The 16,152-nt window shown below is 41.6% G+C and overlaps 1 long non-coding RNA gene across 1 annotated transcript; it reads right to left on the reverse strand.

Annotated features, from left to right (window-relative positions):
* Nucleotides 1-3,469: 3,469 nt before the first annotated feature.
* LOC145716924 (uncharacterized) lies at nucleotides 3,470-15,283 on the reverse strand. The gene is made up of 3 exons (XR_014139864.1): nucleotides 15,224-15,283; nucleotides 14,451-14,637; nucleotides 3,470-3,512 (listed from the first exon to the last, which is right to left on the reverse strand). It is a non-coding gene; the product is annotated as an uncharacterized LOC145716924 (long non-coding RNA).
* Between the last annotated feature and the right edge of the window lie 869 nt (nucleotides 15,284-16,152).

Genomic DNA, 16,152 nt, shown 5'->3' on the forward strand with positions numbered 1-16,152 from the left:
ATCTTAAGAAAAAAAGCATATATAAATACATGTAGAATCCATATTCGTATGTTTTAAAAGCTGTAACAAAAACTTCCTGATAATTCCCCTGGAATGGTAATCGAATACATGGCATTATTTTCTTTGTACTTTTGTGTACTCTCTAAATTTTCTACAATTAACATGTAGTGCGGGGCACCTGGGTGGCTCAGTCGTTAAGCGTCTGCCTTTGGCTTAGGTCATGATCCCAGGGTCCTGGGATTGAGCCCTGCATTGGGCTCCCTGCTCCGCTGGAAGCCTGCTTCTCCCTCTCCCACTCCCCCTGCTTGTGTTCCCTCTCTCTGTGTCAAATAAATAAACAAAATCTTTAAAAAATAAATAAATAAACGTAGTGCTTTTGTAATTAAAAACAATTCTGGGACACCTGGCTAGCTCAGTCGGTACAGCACGCGACTCTTGATCTCAGCAGCGTTGTAAGTTTGTGCCCCACATTGGGTGTAGAGATCAATTACTTAAAAAAAAAATCTTTTTTTAGAAAAGTTCTTTGTTTTCTTTCTTTCTCTCTTTCTTTTTTTTTAAATCCAGGCCTTTCTCAATTGACTGTCCAAATGTGATAATGACAGGAATTTAGTAGGAGACAGTTTGCAACAGTGTTGCAATTGTGTTCTGCTCACACTTGCTGTTGCAGTTGCCTGCAGACCATTTGTCCTGCTGGCTCTGGAGCTCAGAAGAGTTTCCTCTCCTTCAGCAACACGCAATCCCAGGAGGAGCGCCTCAGTGGGCTGGCCCCGAGCCACCACGCCTTCCAAAACCCTGCTGGAGGAGCAGAAAGGCCAATTCCCCACTAACAGGCACATGGTGAGACATCCTCTTGGCTCTTGTAAATTCAGCCATATTGGTGCAGACACAGCTGAAAAAAAGGCAAGCAAGTTCTGCAAGGCCAGGTAAAATTAGTCCCCTCTCAAGGGAGTGCTGCGCCATGCCAGCTGGCATTTCTTGCCATGCCCTCAGCCCATTCAAGCCTGAGAAACTAGTGGATGATGTGCGAAAAAGTGAGGCCCTGAACTGGGGACCTGGGCATCTCAACTGGAGCGGAGGTGTGCTTCGAGCCCTGTGCATATGAAACCGTGCCCCACAGGGTTAATGAGGTTAAAACCTTCCCCAGCAAGACCCCCGCTGATTCCCCTTATCTTTTGGAGGCAAACAACAGGAAGAGTTCCAGCCAGCTTAGGCCAGTGTGAGCTTGACCGCCGACTCACACCTGGCCGGATGGACCCTGTGGTGTCCAGTTACCTCTACCCCATTGTAATGTTGAAATCTCCACCCGAGGGGGAGCACAAGCTTTATTAACACAATATAGGAGGATGTATCCCCACGTGTCCCAAGTACCTCTGCACAACCTTATGCTGGCCTTTACCTGCAATGACAAAAGTCCCCTTTCTGAACATTCATCTTAACCCTAAATAAGAGAAATCCACTCACCCTCACTCTGGGAGTCCTGGCTTTGGAAATTATTCCCTGTGAGCTCCCTCTTTTCTGCAAATAAAGTTTCTTTTGTGTGACAACTCCACCTGGTGTAGCCTCTTATCTGTCAATTACCAAGGAGCAAACTCACGTTGGTTCCGTTACAAACATAAATACACTGTCAGGAAGCAGAAAGAATTCCATAGGACAGTGAAGTGGAAGGAATTCTGGGTTGTGAATTAGGAGTCCTGGGTGCTGGTTATGTCTCCCTTTCCCGCTCTCTAAATTTTAGTTCCTTCTAGAAAATAGTGGGATGGAAGGGGGAGGGGATAGATAGATGAAATGAGCTATAAAGTTGCTTCCAGCTTTCAAAACCTTTATAATGATTTATAATGAAGTTATACAAAATACATTTCATTCAATACAAATTCATCCAGTGACTATTGTACCTAGCAAGCCGGAGCCAAGGTGAAAAATAAAACAATAAAAAAACATTGCCTACCCACAGGACTCACAGTCAAAGCATTGACAAATTTCTCAGTTCCAATATGTATAATTATTCACTATGCCATTTATTTAAGAGAATGTTTTTCACCAAGATTGAATTTTTTCCATTGCCAATAAAGCTTCTTAGCCCATTGTTAATAAACAATGTGTTTACTATATTGTGGGGAACAATGTAGGTTTGGGCTAAAAGCTTGAGACAGAGAGTTCTAGTTAAATCTGAACCTCCTCTTTTGCTAACAGGATGACACTGGAAAAATTACTTAAATTTGGCTTCAGTTTCCTTACTTGTAAAATAATAATAATAATAGTACCTGCTTCCTAGGGTAATTATAAGGAGTAAATGAGCTGAGCCATGCCAACTAAGTTCTCAGTGAATCATTATTATTTGTTGTTAATATAGAAAGTGTAAAAATAATTTTTTTTTAAAGATTTTTTTTATTATTTATTTATTTGAGACAGAGAGAATGAGCGACAGAGAGCATGAGAGGGGGGAGGGTCAGAGGGAGAAGCAGACTCCCTGCCGAGCAGGGAGCCCGATGCAGGACTCGATCCCGGGACTCCAGGATCATGACCTGAGCCGAAGGCAGTCGCTTAACCAACTGAGCCACCCAGGCGCCCAGAAAGTGTAAAAATAATTTTAATATCAGTTTAACAAAGTACAAAATCTTAGGTTTTTGGGGGGGTTTTGTTTGTTTTTTACAAAATCTTAGAATTTGTAAAGGGACCTTAGAATCAATTTCATTTCAATCCTTTCATGTTACATAAAGCAACTGTGACTCAGAGAGGTTGAGTAGGGCCCTGGGACCCCTAAGAGCTATTTTATTTCTTTATATATGCCAATAATTAATTAGAAAATGTAATGTGCTTTCCTGAGAAACAAACAAAAATTTCCTAAGTCATGTGGAAATTATTTCTATGATGTCTATTATTTTGAATCTTCTATTTCCTTCTTCTTGAAATCTGACTGCCATTTCAGAAAGTCTTTCCAAAAAGAATTTGGAATTTTGGCTAGATAGCCCACTTGATCCTTGTCCCAGCTTCTTTGCAAAATCCATTGTGATTGCTCCAAGTAAACTTAGAATCTCCCTTTCTGTGTGTACATGCCATGCAGCCTGTTTTCTCTCGATTTTTCTAGCCACTTTTTGCTAGTTGAGAAAAATACTTTCAACTTTAGACAAACCAGGTTTGGTTCATTGACTCCAATGAGACAAATACCTTCTCTGGAAATCAAGATTCTGGATATGCAAATGTGTGCAAGGCAATGAGACAGAAGGAAAGGGCACTCAGTAGAGAATAGAGAGAAAGCAAACTAACATTTATCCCATGCTTTCCATATGCCCATGGACTCCTCTAATCATCACAACAACCCTGTGAATTAGATATTACTATTCTAAAGGTAAAAAAGCTAAGCGCCAGAGAGCAACTTGCCTGAAGTCACATAGGCAGGAGATGATTGAGTCGAAATTTGAACCCTGGCCAGTCTGCTTCCAGATTCTTTCCAGTACATCAGCCACACTCTTGCCCACTCATGGTCTTCATGACATTCAATTGATGGAGTACCTCTTGATATAAAACAAACAACAACAAACAAAACAATACAACACAACCCCCCACCCAATTCCTACAAGATGGTATAGTCACACATTTGGAGAAAAGAAATCCATTATGCAATTCACTAAAAAATGCACTCAATGTCTAAGAGGTGTCACCAAGGCATCAGACTTCAATTGTTGACTCATCCCAAGTAAGGTAAGTGATGCTTTAGTCCTTCCTAATAAGATTTTCTTGTATCATTATGTGTTATGATTCTTGTATCACAAGACAGAGGGACTTAATGGACGAAGACAAAGGAGAGTTGTATAGATTTTATTTCCATGAAAATGTCTCTCTAAATCCAATCTCCTTGTAATTGATCAAGCCATTTTTTTGTGGCCTTTTTGAGGTTAAAGGTTTTGTATTCTCTTTCACCTCCCTCCTCTGGCTTTTTTTAAGCATTTTTCCAGTCCACTTACAGTTCAGAACAGATGTAGTTGCTGGCCCGCTCCCAGAATCTTGCTGCTAAATCACGACTCCACCATTCCCCATGGACTGAGTAGTGCCAAAGTAGAAAATGATTTCAACCCACAGCAGAATCTGCGTTGCTGCCAATCCAGTTTAAGCCCAAAGGAAGCAATTCTATTTGCAGCACTTTTTTTTTTTTTTCAATTTCCAGTTTATGCCGAGAAGGTATAGTACATCACATTTTGATGATTTATACGGTACATCTTAAGGCCTCTCTCTCCCCTATGGCCCCAACGTTATCATTTGTCAATTCCCCAGACTGGAAGAGCAGGAAAAAAAAAAAAAAAAGCAAAGTCTTCAGAATATCGGAGATAAGCAGATGAACAGGAACTCAACAAGAAAATAAAATGGATCTCTTAAAAAAAAAAAGGCCCAAAAAACTGCAAATCATTTAAAATATGAATAAAGTAAGAGGATATGATCCGGAAGATTACTACAAGATAACTTTGGGTTACTCACATGTAATAATGTCAGTTGTATCATTTCCCCATCACCGATGGAGACAGGAAACTGTACTATGTTGATAAAGAGCAGATGAGAAAAGGAACAGCTATCAGTAACTTAAGCCCTTTCTTAAGGCAAAACTACTCCAGAAAACCCTGGACTCAAAAAACTGCAGCATGCAGATAATAGCGGAACGCAAAGGGACCAAAAAGTACTGTTACAACTCTCAATTCCGGAAACATGTGCAGAATATCCACCATGGAAAGGCCTTGACATGGAAAAGCTGAACATCTTTATTATGGATCAAGGAGAAGTACCAGCTGGTATCCTGATGACAAATTTGGGGACTTAAAAAACCTGTCTCTACAGGGTTCCCTTTTTCACTTGCTTTAATATATTTAGGGTTTTTTTAAAAAAACGATTTTATTTATTTGACAGAGAGAGAGAGACAGCGAGAGAGGGACCACAAGCAGGGGGAGTGGGAGAGGGAGAAGCAGGCTCCCCACTGAGCAGGGAGCCCGACTCGGGGCTGGATCCCAGGACCCTGGGACCATGAACTGAGCCTAAGGCAGACGCTTAACCACTGAGCACCCAGGAGCCCCTAATATATTTAGGTTTTTAGAGCTCTGACATTTCCCCAAACAGGCTTCCTGACCTCATTCATTTATTCTTTCACCAAATATGTGTTGAGCTCCTAGTAGGGTCAGGCATTGTCTGAGGCACTGGAATGGAGTATTGAATAAGACAGACCAGGTCCCTGCTATTGTGAAGCATTCATTCCAGACTCACACTTCTTATGTATCCAGCAAGCAAATTTTAAGCAGGTGACCTATTTCATCACTGTAGAAAATACTCAGTCCCCTCAAGTTGTAGCTGGGGCCCAGGGTTGCAAGAGCATCTGGACCTGGGGCCCCAAATAGACAGGGTTCAGCCACTTGCTGCTGACAAAATCCAAAAGTGGAGAGACAGTGGTGATGAAGAAAGAAAAGAATTTATTTCTGGAAGGCCAACACCGGGAAGACAGTAGACCAGCATCTCAAAGACAGTCTCCAAAGTGCCAAAAATACTTCTAGGTTTATATAAGGAAAATGTGGGACAAAGGTCAGTGGGTACGTGCAGGTGGGCAGTAAAGGTCAGGTGGATCTTTGTCTTGGGGTCAATCACGCAGGGTCTTGCTGGCTCAGGGCAGTCCTTGTTGCTTGAGGGGGTAATTTCAGTTTCCATCACGGGATGTTTTGCCCTCAGGGTCTTTTGCCTGAGTTAGGAGATAAGCTGGAAAGAACTTAATCAATTAGAAAGTACAGACTGAGGTCAAGATGGAGGTAGTTGATGTTCTCTTTGAAAGTGGTATTTCAGGGGCGCCTGGGTGGCTCCCTTAAGCGTCTGCCTTCGGCTCAGGTCATGGTCCCAGGGTCCTGGGATCGAGCCCCGCATCAGGCTCCCTGCTCCGCGGGAAGCCTGCTTCTCCCTCTCCCACTCCCCCTGCTTGTGTTTCCTCTCTCACTGTGTCTCTCTCTGTCAAATAAATAAATAGAATCTTAAAAAAAAAAAAAAAGAAAGAAAGTGGTTATTTCAAAGTGAATTATGTTGTACTGCCAATAATTTTTCTTCTTCAAGGGATCCCTTCGTTTTTTAGCCACAGAACATGTGGTCTTAAATGGCAGTAAAAACAAGCAATGAGAACTTGGAACTTTTAGAAGGGTCATTTATTACTATACACAGTGCTAAGCTTGCCCTACCCTAAAATCTCCACAGAATGAAAACATAAGAGGAGTGCCTGAGTGGCTCAGTTTGTTGGGCATCTGCCTTTGGCTCAGGTTGTGATCCCAGGGTCCTGGGATCAAGTCCCACATCCAGCTTCCTGCTCGGCAGGGAGCCTGCTTCTCCCTCTCCCTCTGCTACACCCCCTGCTTGTGCTCTCTCTGTGTCAAATAAATAAATCTATTATAAAATATAAATATAAATCTATAAAAAAAAAAGAAAAAGAAAACATAAGAATCCAAAGAGATATACACCAGTGGGGCATACTGGTCTTTGACTTAAATAACTCTCAAGAAAGAACTTGTTGGGGTGCCTGCGTGGCTCGGTCTTTAAGCGTCTGCCCTCGGCTCAGGTCATGATCCCAGGATTCTGGGATCGAGCCCCGCGTCCGGCTCCCTGCTCCGCGGAGAGCCTGCTTCTCCCTCTCCCTCTGTCTGCCGCTCTGCCTACTTGTGCTCTGTCAAATAAATAAATAAAATCTTAAAAAAAAAAGAAAAGAAATAACTTGTTAGTTTCTATTAACATTTTATGAATTTTGACAAATTAACACAAAGGATTCAATGAAATGACCTGTCTCAACAGGAAGCCAAAGCAAAAGGAAGAGAAAAGAAAATGTAACAAAAGGGGAGCAGAAGAATATGCTACCTCAAAATATGCCTCTTTGGCATAAAGATTAGTTTTGAGAGGCTGCAGACACAGCAGTAGAAATTGCCCTTTTCTGAGGGACATTTACATGTATAAGGAATATCTCCATTTATAAGGGTGTCTCCCTCCCTGTATAAGGACGAGAAGACAGTATCCAAATCTCTAGAAACTTATCAATGGAGAAGGTCTGACTTAAATCTACATAACAACCTTACCCTTTGTTTACTGTGCTTTTCCTGGTGACCTCCCATAATTAGTTTCCTTGCCCTACCCAAACATCGTTCTTTGTCATTAGCTGATGATGGTTTTTAAGGTGGTGGCTTGAGCCATTTCAGGGAGTTACCCAGTCTTCCTGGTCTCTGCATGTATACAGGAGGTATAGATGTTATTATACTTCCATTTGTTTTTCTTTTGTTCATCTGTCTTATATTACAAGGAGGTATTGGGGAGGAAAAATAATTTTCCCTCTACCTTCTAGGTTCTTGGCTGAGACCACCCCCCCATCTCCCCACCCCCTACCCAACCTTAATACCATCTTCAGTTTAAGACAAAAGAAAGATTTAAGAAGTAGGAAGCCAGTAATGGGAGGTTACCAGAAAAAGCATGGTAAACAAGGGTAGGGTTGTTATGCAGATTTAAGTGATGTCTTCTCCATTGATGAAAATTTACAGAATTTTAGTCATCCCTTCCCTGGTACAGAGGGAGACACCCTCACAAATGGTGATATCCCTTATAAATGTAAATGTCCCTTAAAAAAGGGTAACTTCTACTTGTTTTCAGAGTTTATCTTGTGTCTGCTGTTTCTTAAGCATACCCAGCTAAAGATAATGCTTAGGCCAAAGAGGCATATTTTAGGGTGGCATATTTATTCCTCTTCAAGAGTCTCAGCCAGGGGGGCACCTGGGTGGCTCAGTCATTCAGCATCTGCCTTTGGCTCAGGTCATGATCAGAGGGTCCTGGGATGGAGCCCCACATTGTGCTCCCTGCTCAGAGGGAAGCCTGCTTCTCCCTCTCCCACTCGCCGTGCTTGTGTTCCCTCTCTCTCTATGTCTCTCTCTGTCAAATAAATAAATGAAATCTTTAAAAAAAAAAAAAAAGTCTCAGCCAGGAACCTAGAACAGTAGTGAAAAAATATTTTTCCTCCCCTACCCAAATCTCTTATAAAGGATACTGAACTAAAGTGTATCTTTTTTTTTTTTTTAAGATTTTACATGCGCCCCTAAAGTGTATCTTTTTTATAAATGAGAAAACTAAGCCTTCTAAGAGGTAAAGTAACTGGTTCCAAAACACAGAATTAGAGTAAGGGAAGGAGGGGCACCTGGGTGGCTCAGTCAGTTAAGCATCTGCCTTCAGCTCAGGTCATGATCCCGGGGGGTCCTTGGATTGAGCCCCACATCGGGCTCCCTGCTCAGGGGGAGTCTGCTTCTCCCTCTTCCTCTCTCCTGCCCACCGCCACTCATGCACACACACACACACCCTCTCTCTCAAATAAATAAATAAAATCTTTAAAAAAAAATAGAGTAAGGGAAGGAGGTCCCTGGGGTTGGAGGAGGTCTATAAGACAATGATGACCACTGGATTTCAGCTTCTCATCGGTAATGGCCCACTTCCTCCACATGTGAAAAAAGTTTAAAAAAAAAACATTGGAGAGAGTAGCCAGGAACCAAGCTTCAGCTGGGAACAACAGGAAGCCACAGCAAACTCAGTGTCACTGTGGCCACTGCAAATGGCAAAAGGTGAGGAACCAGCATGGCCTGGCAAATACAAATGTACCTAGGAGTGCAAGAGGACAGAAACTGGGATTTTAGGCTCCAGGGTGCAATAATGAATAAGACTTGGGGGACTCTGTTCTTCAAGATCTTCTGAGTTTAGTATAAGAAACAGACTAATTGTACTATGTGAGAATAGGGCATAGGAGTCAAAATGAGAAACACAGCCCAAGGGAGTCAGGTGACTAATTCTGTCAAAAAACATAGGCATCATACAGGAGGGATTATATGCTGGATATTGAAGTATAAATAGGAGTTTTCTAGGTAGACAAGTGGTAAAGACCACAACATTCCAAATTAGTGAACACGCAAGTGCAAAAGTAAAGAACTACAATCATGTATTACGACTGAAGCCTAAACATCAAAGAGGAAAAATAGTAGGAGATGAGTCTGAAGAAGTAGGTAAGCCTGTGAAGAGTTCTGTTTGTCTTGAAAATCATTTCAAATTCACAAAAAGTTGCAACAATAAAAAAAAGAGTACGTAAAACACTGGCATACCATTTATCCAAGTTTGTCTATTGTTTTTTTTTAAAGATTTTTTTTACTTATTTATTTGAGAGAGAGAGAGTGAGAGAGAGAGAGCACATGCACATGCATGAGCTGTGGAGGGGCAGAGGGACAAGCGGACTCAAGCTGAGTGCAGAACCCACCCTTAGGGCTCTATCCCAGGACGCTGAGATCGTGACCTGAGCCAAAGTTAGACATAGGGTTAACCAACTGAGCCACCCAGGCACCCCCAGATTCGTCTATTGTTAATATTTTGTCCCCATTTTGTCCATTTTATCGTTTTCTCTTTATATACACACACGTAACACTTTTTAGCACCCTTTGAGAGTAAATTGCATACAGCCAGTGATATGATTTTGTTCAAGGGAGAACATAGTCGGATTTGTATTTTAAAACAATCACTCATGGAGGGAGAGAGACTTTCAGGAAGACATTGTGGGGTTCTGGAAGTAAAATAATGAGTGATTAAATGAAGGCTGCATCTATGGAGATGAGGAGGAGGGAGTAGATTCAAGAGAGGAGTATTACCAACTGGAGTCACTATCTGAGAAACAGGGAAAACAAGGGTGGACCCTGGGATTTCATACTGGGTAACTGAGTGGTAAAAGTCCTGCCAAGACAAGAGAATGATGATGATAACACAGCAACATGAATCATTGACATATATTAGATGCTAATTATATACTAAGCCTTTTTGTAAAAGCTTTAGATTATAGGGGCCAAGAGCAGACCACCCCAAGATAGGCCACTTTGGCAGGAACATTATTTTGAGTTAAAAGCAATCAAAACCCAGCAGGTTCAGGAAAAGCTCTTTACTTCCCCCTCAACTGCTTGCTTACCCCAGGAAGATAGCTATTAATAGAGATTCCTCTTTACCTAAGACACTTATCTACATAATAGGGCAGCCTTTGTTTTCTAAACATCTTTCTTTCTCCTAATGGTATCCTCAGACCCTACCCCCTCCTTAGCTTAGTGTCAACCTTAGCTTAGTTTCAACCTCCCCTAGAAATGTAGTCTTAACTGTAGCCAACGAGTCAGCACCAATGAGTGCCAGGAGGGCCCTCTGCATCCCCTAAAGATAAGGTAAATCTGCATAAGACCCCTTGCTTTTTCCCTAAGGGAAAGCCAGCTTGCCCCAGATAGTCCTTTTCTTTTGCTAATAACTTTCTTGCCCCACCCTCCTTCGATGAAAATACTACTTGCTAGATGGGATGCTGCCTGATTCCTGAATCATTTAATAAAGACAATTAGACTTTTCAAACTTAATCTGTTGAATTTTTGTTATTTAACAATACATATTACATAAATATCGGTTTAGCTCACGCAGAAGAAAATTAAACCCCAAATACAAAAGAGTAAAAGATACTTTCAACCACAAATCTATTTCAAGTTATATGACACAAAATTAGATATGGAAATGACAAATCAATTTTATTTCTATTTTAATATTCAAAATGGTTTTAAACAATTGAGATGGCAATTGGTATCTCCTAGGCGCCCCCTTGTGGCTTGGCTTAGTGACTCCCAAATTTATCTGATGGGCAGAATCTACCTGGAGAACTTTATGAAAATAGTTTCCAAGGCTCCATCCACAAGTGATCAGAACAGGGTAGAAGGAGACCTATCTGTATATATAATCTTTTTTTTTTTTTTAAAGATTTTATTTATTTATTTGACAGAGAGAGAGACAGCGTGAGAGGGAACACAAGCAGGGGGAATGGGAGAGGGAGAAGCAGGCCTCCAGCTGAGCCGGGAGCCCGACGCGGGGCTCGATCCCAGGATGCTGGGATCGTGACCCGAGCCGAAGGCAGTCGCCCAACCAACTGAGCGACCCAGGCGCCCCTGTATATATAATCTTTTTAAAGCTCTCCAAAGTGATTTTGATGACCAGCCACTGTAAAAACTGGCAGCATAAAAATTTCCCTTTTCAATTTCACTTGAAACAAATTCAGAAACAAAGTTTTTAGAGCCAGAAAGAGACAGAGAGAGCATTTTGTCCCATTGTTTCATTTTACATGTGAAAAAACTGAAACTAAAATTGAGAAAGGCCTTGTCCAAGGTCACAGAGGATGTAAAAGGCAAAAGCAAGAGCGGAGTCTGACATCACCTGCTGGCTCTAAACTCAGCAAGGTTAATCCGAACAGTTCTGTCGCGTCCCAACCATCTCCACATGTTTATCCCTCAACTCACTGAGAGCTCAAAGACCTTACACCTCGCATCACTTCAGACTGAGGAGAATACAGGCAAAAATGCCAACAGATATCTTTTGGAGAGAAATACTTCCCTTTTTAATATTTGGCATGTCTTAAAGATTGATTTTTAAGGAGGCATGGGGAATGAAGCAGGATAAAATGTTCCCTACAGGAAAAGCCACCTGAATGAGCAGAGTCTCTCCTCTTTTCCAGGATTTGTCTATGTCAGATATTTAACATGTTTTGCCTGTTGTTCCACATTTAAAATTTTATTCCTCTGGGTCTTGAAACTTGAAAGTGCAGTTGCAAATGCAGCCTTCTGGGCAGAGCAGGCAGGAGGGTAACAGGAAAAACCCGCTTTCCAGTCTGACCCCAGACAAGGATTAGTTAGTTAATCCGCAGAAAGGGACTACAACATAGGCAAGGTGCTGCATGAGGAAAGGAATTTGGAAAGTGGAAAGAGGCCTGGGAAAATTTGTCTGCCTCACCATTTTGCAAGGTGTAGCGCTGGTTATCCCCAGCATCATTACATTTCTGGGATTCCTTTGGGTTCTTTCCCTTTGATCTTTCTCAGTGCCCACAATTACTCTGAGAAGTTCTGGGCTCATCTCAAACCTTGCTTTTCCAAAAGTCAGACTAGCAGTTTGGGCATACCCTGGGAGCCAGTTAAAAATGCAGAATCTTGAGCCCCACCCCAAACCCACTGAAGCAGAATTGGCATTTTAACGAGATCCCCATGTGATTCATAGGCACATTAAGGACTGAGAAATGGTGCTCTAAAAAAAAAAAAAAAAAAGCAAGAGTCCTGTGGCTGAGAGAGAAGCAAAAGGTCACCTAGGCCAGTTCAGAGTTTCCTCAACTGTATTGAAATCGAGGGTTTCATGGAATGTTTACATGATTCCAAGAAGCATAATTATCTTTTGCTGAAATTGTTGAATGTATAAATATTTTAAGCTTGAGGACTATATCGTGACCCAGTTTCTTTCTCTCTTCATTTTTTTTTAAGTATATATATATATATATATATTTTTTTTTTTTAAATCTCTAGGGGCGCCTGGGTGGCTCAGTTGATTAAGCGTCTGCCTTCGGCTCAGGTCATGATCCTGGGGTCCTGGGATCAAGCCCCGCATCGGGCTCCCTGCTCAGTGGGGAGTCTGCTTCTCCCTCTCCGTCTGCCTGCCGCTCTGCCTACTTGTGTGCCCTCTCTCTCTCTGTCAAATAAATAAATAAAATCTTTAAAAAAAAAAAAATAATAATCACTAGACACAAAGTGGGGCTTTAACTCATGACCCTGAGATCATGGATTGCACACCCTTCCGAGCCAGCCAGGTGCCTCTCTCTCTTCCTTTAATTACACACTTAACTCCACCTATGGTTGGGCATTTGTTTCTAAATGGAATCAAAGGGAACTAGTTCAAGCATTGTCATTTGAAGTAGAAGCTCCCAGCATGTAATGAGTTGTGTGGACTTCAGCAAATTAACTGGCTTTCTTGAGCATTAGTCACCACAGCAGTTAAGATGCAGATGCTACTGTCTACCCTGTGTATCTCCCGAGAATATTAAAGGATCAAAAGAATTCCTTGTCTCTGGAAATGGCACTGCTGATTACTTTGTGGCTCAAATCAGAAATGTAGGAACTGAACTTCCCACATCAGGTCCATCGTCAATGAGTAGCAAGCTTATCACATCTCTCAAAACCTTCCATTTCTTTTTATCTTCTCTGCCACTAATTTGGACTCCAGCCACTATCATATTTCACCTAAATGAGGGCCTCCTTTGGGGAAACCCGACCTCTACTGCCCTTCAAATCATCATATACCCTGAACTAGAGGCTTTTTTTTTTTTTTTAAGCACAATTTTGATCACAAAATTCCCCTATGTAGAACTCTTCAATGGCTTTCAAGGGCCTTGGGTCCCAAATCCCCATGTGACTCATTCATCTGGCCACCTTCTCTACAATCTCTTCTCTTGCCACTCTCTAATTACATTGATTTTGAAAATCAGAACTCAGGGAGCCTGGGTGGCTCAGTCATTAAGCGTCTGCCTTCAGCTCAGGTCGTGGTCCCAGGGTCCTGGGATCGAGCCCCGCATTGGGCTCCTTGCTCCGCGGGAAGCCTGCTTCTCCCTCTCCCACTCCCCCTGCTTGTGTTCCCTCTCTTGCTGTCTCTCTCTGTCAGATAAATAAATAAAATCTTAAAAAAAGAAAGAAAGAAAGAAAATCAGAACTCGTAGAACTTTATCAGGAAACAACTTTGTATCTGTCTCCCACTGTTCCTTTAACCTTTCCTGTCTCTTTTTTTCACGCTTGGATGAAGATGTCAGCAGTTGCAATGACTTTTTGGTTTCCTACTGGGTAATAGAAAAGATTATGGTCAACTTCCAGCGTCAAACACATTCTCCGTTCAACATTTCAAAATATCTAGTCCCATATAACACGGAAAACACCAAATTCAACTTAAAATGAAATTGTGCTCATCCCCAGGCTGGAGCCCCATGTGGGCTGGCTGTTTGTGTGGAGGAAGGGGCTAGGTCATGGTGCTTTCTCTCCTACACGGTACTCCTGCCTCCTCCACCCCCTGCATTGTGCTCAATCTGACTCCACCAGGCGGTTGAAGCAAGGAAAGAGAGGTGAGGAGAGGATTCAAGTTTTTTTTCCCCTGGCCAGTATTATGGAAAGATGCCACACCAAATGTAGAAGTCAAGCTGTTCCCACTTCTGGCCTCTCTCCTACTGTGTAACCGTGGACAACTACAATCATTTCACCTGTGCACTTTTTAAAGCATGACTTGACATCATCTACCATGTCCTCCAAATGCCATGTCCCTCAGGATACATATCAAATTCTCCTCCTGGTCCAACTGAAGTCCTTCTCTCCAATCTTGAGGTGAAAGGGTAGCATAGTACCTGCCCGCCCCGCCTTTTGGATGAGTTGAACGAAACAGTTCTCCCTCCAAAAAATCATCTCCACAAATCATTCTTGTGTTTCCGCTCTCTCAACTGTTTTATGTCCTTATGTGGCTAAGGGATTCCCGAGTCATATAACCAATGTCTGGATATTGACTTGGAAATTACTACAGGGTGGTCTGTCTTGAAATGTGCTTCAGTTTCAGAACTCTTTCACCTTAAAGTCAAAGCTTCCCTTTCATCACTGTGTTGCGTGGGATTCAGTTGGATTCTTGAACACACCACATTCTCATTGACTTCTTGGCTTTTAAACATGGTGTCTCCTCTTCTTGGGACACACATTATGCCCCATTCCTCCTCATTTGCTTCACCACATCTCATGTATCTGCAATTCCTCATTCACACTGTGGAAATAGGAGGGTTGAGAGAGTAAAGATAAAGAGAGGATTTGTGAGCCAAGGATATATTTCATAGATGAGGAAATCAGAAAAGCCAATAAAACTATGACAAGATATTCAACCAAATCAATTATGGAGAAGCTACAAATTGAAACTATAGGCTACTGTTTTCCATCCACCAAACTAGCAAATGAAATGAAAAAGCGTGACAATATCAAACGTTGGGATATACAAATGCTTAACTATTGCTGGTAGCAGTGTAAAGAGGTCCGAACTCTTCAGAAAACAATTTAGCATTGTCTTATCAAGGTGAACATGTGCATACCCTAAAACTCAGCAGTTTACTTCTAGGTAGTATGTACCTAGAGAAACATACATGTGATCAAGAGAATGTATAAGAATGTTCATGGTAGCACTGTGATGATCAAAAACTGGAAACAATCCACATGTCTATTGATAGAATGGGCAGTAGATTATAGTATGTTCATATGATGGGACACAATACAGCAGAGAAAATGAATGAATTATAGCTCTATGTGACAAAACAGATAAATCCAAGAGCATAATATTAAATTTTAAAAAAGCGGGGCACCTGGGTGGCTCAGTCGTTGAGCGTCTGCCTTCAGCTCAGGTCATGATCTCGGGGTCCTGGGATCAAGCCCTGCATCGGGCTCCCTGCTCCGCGGGAAGCCTGCTTCTCCCTCTCCCACTCCCCCTGCTTGTGTTCCTGCTCTCGCTATCTCTCTCTGTCAAATAAATAAATAAAATCTTTAAAAAAAAAAAAATTAAAGAAAAGCATATTGCAGAAGAATACTTTCAGTATAATACCTTACATATAATGTTTAAAAACAAGGTTAATAATATATTTTGTATATACATATACAAAGACATGTAATAAAGCCATAAAGAAAAGCAAGGAAAAGCTAAACAAAAAATTCAGGACAGTGGTTATTTGTGGGTCAAAGATACAGTGAAGAAACAAGACACAGACTGGGTTAAAGATACATGAGTGTTTATTTTATGATAGTCTTTATGACATTTCTATTTTATACACATTAAAGATATATGAATGACATATCCATAGGTGATTTTATATGTCTAAAATATTTGATAGTACAAATCAACAAAAAGTATGAGTTTAGGGGCACCCAGGTAGCTCAGTCAGTTAAGCATCTGACTCTTGATTTCGGCTCAGGTCGTGATCTGAGGGTCATGAGATTGAGCCCTGTGGAGGTCTCTGTGCTGGTTGTGGAGCCTGCTTAAGATTCTCTCTTTCCCTCTCCCTCTACCCTCTCCCCTGTAGAAAATAAAAATTAAAATAAAATAAAAAATAAATAAAATGTCACTCCTTCAGTCAACTCTCATTTGACAGGCATTCTGATAATGAACGGATAGTTTTGATCATGCAAGTGAAAAATGGCATCTTTCTAGCCTCAGGAGTAGGCCTAATGAAGAGATTTCTGACCCAAGTTGTGCACTATGTAAGAACAGAGGGACTTAGGCGATGGGCCAGAAAAATGT

Source organism: Leptonychotes weddellii, chromosome 14 (genome assembly GCF_054177405.1).
Source record: "Leptonychotes weddellii isolate Sample4059 chromosome 14, ASM5417740v2, whole genome shotgun sequence".
NCBI lineage: Eukaryota > Metazoa > Chordata > Mammalia > Carnivora > Phocidae > Leptonychotes > Leptonychotes weddellii.